The sequence below is a fragment of the Penaeus monodon genome, chromosome 1, assembly GCF_015228065.2.
Source record: "Penaeus monodon isolate SGIC_2016 chromosome 1, NSTDA_Pmon_1, whole genome shotgun sequence".
Classification (NCBI taxonomy): Eukaryota; Metazoa; Arthropoda; class Malacostraca; order Decapoda; family Penaeidae; genus Penaeus; species Penaeus monodon.
Genome location: NC_051386.1, coordinates 11,723,457 through 11,727,489, shown reverse-complemented (window position 1 = coordinate 11,727,489; position 4,033 = coordinate 11,723,457). Strand labels below are relative to the sequence as shown.

The window sequence follows — 4,033 nt, the reverse complement described above, 5'->3', positions numbered from 1 at the left end:
GTGGATGGGGGTGGGTGGGGGGTAGGGGTGAGAGTGGGCGGGGGTGAAATGGGCGTAAGTGACAGTTTGCGAGATTGAATTGAGTGTCTGTTCGAGGTTGACAAACTCTTGCGATTCCCTTGGTTTCGTATTGGACCTTCCCTTTCCCTCTTCTGCTTATCCATTTTACATATTTTCTCTTTATTCCCTTTCGTTCGTCTGTCTGCTTAGTTATCTGTCTCGCTAAACCAACTCGGTGTTTCTGTCTCTTGGCATTCTCTCTCAATGTTCCTGATTTTGACATTGTTGATCTGTCTCAATCTCTCTGTATTTATTAATTTATCGAAATTCCTTCCTTCCTCCCTCCTCCTGCTTCTGTCTCCCCATCTCTCCCTCTCTGTCTCCTCTTCCATCCTGTCACCCCCACCCTCCCTCTCTGTCACTCCTACCCTCCCTCTCTGTCTCATCCCTTCTTCCCTCTCTGTCTCCTCCACCTCCCTCCCTCCCTCTCTGTCTCCTCCTTCCTTCCCTCCCTCTCTTTCTGCCCTTACCTTACTCCCTGTCTCCCCATCCCTCACTCTCTGTTTCCCCTTTCACCCCCTCAGTCGCCTATCCCTCCCTCTCCCCCTCATTCCCTTTCCTTCACCCTCACAATCACTATCTCCCTCTCCTCCCTTCCTCCCATCAATCTCTATTATCAATTTCTGTCTTTCTCCCTCACTCCATCCCAGATCCATATTCCCTCACGTACATACACTCAGTGGTTCTTCATTTTATAAGAATCCGACGAAAGCTATGGGCCCCCTTCCTTAGAAATATTCACAAAAGCAGATTTGACTGTCTCATACAAGCCGTATGTGAGTAAATAGTAAATTTTAAACTTCGAAGTCAACAATCTTATAAAATAAATAGACAAATAAGTAAATAATGTACGCAAAAAGTATAACAAAGGTTGACTTTTATCTGATCCTCACGGACCCCCTAAAACCCATCTAGAGACCCCGGGTTCCATTAATTCCATCAAACGAGACAAAGATGTGGAAATCTCGCCCCTCTCTTGGTTCTCTTCTTCCTCAATCGTACTGTGGTTCTTCTTGGCCGGCGTTCCTCGTGGTTCTTGCCTGCAGCCCTAGCAACAATGCAACAATAACTGCAACGAGCTATCAACGGCAGCAGATTAGAGGCTTTGACCAGAGTATCTTTCGGATCGAGGAATCGTTGGCTAAGTTTGAGGCAGAATAATATGATGAAAGTAAGAAGCATGATGATGATGATGATGATGATGATGATGATGATGATGATGATGATGATGATGATGATGATGATGATGATGATGATGATGATGATGATGATGATGATGATGATGATGATAACGACAACAATAATAATGATTGTTATGATGACATAATGATAATAATAATATTATTACTGATTAAAATAATAATAATAATAATAATAATAATAATAATAATAATAATAATAATAATAACGATATTGATAACATTAATGATATTGATAACAGTAATGAAAATAATGATTATAACATTGATGATAATGTTATTATTCATTGATTCACATGACGATGGTGATGATAGTGATGGTGATGATGATGGTAATAATGACAATATTAATACTAATAACAACAAAAATATTCCTAATAATAATTAATAATAATAATAATAATAATAATAATATTGATATTAATGATGATAACACTAATGATAATGAAGAAGACGGTTATGAGGATAAGAAAAGGAAAAAGAACAGTAACAATAGCAATGATGATGATGATGATGATGATAATGTGAGCGTGTGACCCGAGCCTTAATTTCCCGGAAGCCAACACCCCAAGCCTCGGAAACCTGAGATAATCAGCCGTAGAATAGCATTTTATCCTTCTTAATGTCCAAAATGTAAAAAAATAAAAGAAAACAGAAATAAATAAATAATAATAATAATAATAATAATAATAATAATAATAATAATAATAATGATAATAATAAAAAAAAAAAAAAATATATATAATATATATATATATATATATATATATATATATATATAATATATATATATATATATATATATATATATATATATATAACTTGCGCATCCATTTTTCAATATTCCTTTTCCTTCCATTTTTAGCTCACTTCCACGTCGATTAGTGATAACAACTAGTCATCCCTAAGCGCTAACAACCCAAACGGTACAATTCCTTCCCGAATCTCTTCCTCAAACGCACCTTCTTCTCTTTTTTTTTATAAGGTATAATATAATTCGTCTTTTACACCACGGCTTCCCTCACAAACGTCTTGTTCTTTTCTCGTACAAAAGGCTTCATTCATACCACGCGGAAGTTCCTGTGTCGATGCTGCTTCACTGCGCGTTCCCGGTCACGTTCTTCTCCCCCTCCCCCCTTCCCCCCCTCAAGGATTTTTATACTGTATCACTTGCTTTTGTGACTTCCGTGTCGTCGTGTGTCTGGTTTTGCTTCGGTTTTTCTTCTCTGTCTTTTTGTACTTCGTTCTTCTCTTAATTATCTATTATTATTAATCAATCCACATTTTTCTTCATCCTTCTCTCTTCATGATCCACATAATTAATTATCCAAATTATTCTTCTCTTTTTTTCTTCTTTTTCTTCCTGCTGTTTGGTTCCTTTCGCTCACGTGGTCCTTTACACATGACGTGGTAAACTGCAGAGCAAGAAAGCCGAGGTTTCGCAACAACCACGTGGTAGTTACCGAATCACAGGATGCATTCGTCAATCGACGAAAATTCGATGGAAATTCGCCAAAGGAAGTTATTCCCATAAAAGGGTCTCGTGTATACTAGAAATCTTTTCTCCCGACGGCATCCGGAAGACTCCCATGAGGATCCCGCCCCATCTTCACGTCTGGCAGGCAGGAGGAAACTTACCTTGCCAGAAGCGAGGGGAGATCATGAAGCACATACACGGTCATGCACAGACGGACGGGGAGTGATGACTGACGGATGAGACCTGGGAATGCACCACTCGACGGCCGCGGTCCTCGGAGGCAACTGTCCTGCCTCGCCAGTGTCCGGCCCCCTTATGCTCCGCCGCCCCCGCCCTCGCCCTCTCACCCCCTCATAGCCTAGGGCGTTCTCCCGGTCCTCGTACGCTTGCCACCTTAACCCCCCCCACCCCTTCCTCTCCAGGCTCCCCCTAAGCACTGACCCTCCTCCCGCCCTCTCCAAGCACAACAACGCATCGCAAACGTGTTTCATGCCCCACGAAGCACCCCGCACCCCATACCACATGGACATACTCATCCCCTCACCCTCGCCTCCAACTCAGGTAATTAAGACCAATTAATCGTCTTCGTGCGTACTTTACCTTGAGAAGGGTCATGCAATTCTCACTATCCCTCCCTTAATCACTCTTCTAATTCTTATAAACTAGACAAGACGGCATGATACCTCGGCTATCATAACTCGAGACCCATCACCTCGCTCGAGGATAATGACAGCTTTCGCAAAGGACACTTAACAGATCCGACAGTTAACATGGACACACCGGCGTCGGTCATTACGTGTTCGTCCCTTGGTGTGAGTCCCTCTCCCTCTCTTACCAAATTTCAAGTGCCGTATAGGTGGGGTCCTCGTTAGGCCCCGCCAGAGACTCGTAATGTCCCTTCTCAAATGGCTACAATTACAATCGACCGTCAATTCGGGTGTCTAATTGACAATTGTTGCCTCTTGGAATAAGCTAACAGCCTCGTCTCCTTAAGGGGTTTCCACGCTGTTTGGTATAATGTTTTTGTTGAACGCAATAGAGCGTTCTCATTGCGTGTAATCAATCACTCTCTCCTTGAATAGTGGCAATTTACACGGGCATTACGGCGCTATAAAAATAAGTGATATGAAATGGAAGAAAGGAGAATGATTCGAATTGAGCGAGAAGTTAAGATAATAGCAAAACGGAAGACAAAGTAACACCATTACCACGTAATACTGCACTGGTGAAACGTCTCAGAGAGCACCTTCAGGTACCATCTTAAACACAAAGACGAGCCTATAACAGCGTGAGGTCA

General features: G+C 41.7%; 1 protein-coding gene across 1 annotated transcript in view; it reads right to left on the bottom strand.

The window, feature by feature from the left end:
- LOC119576009 (prostaglandin E2 receptor EP4 subtype-like) overlaps nt 1–3,120 on the bottom strand; it is a 30,299-nt gene extending 27,179 nt beyond the window's left edge. Inside the window, exon 1 of the mRNA XM_037923540.1 lies at nt 2,898–3,120. The gene's annotated coding sequence lies outside the window, so the exon portion shown is untranslated. The remainder of the gene's footprint in view (nt 1–2,897) is intronic.
- Nucleotides 3,121–4,033: the final 913 nt, after the last annotated feature.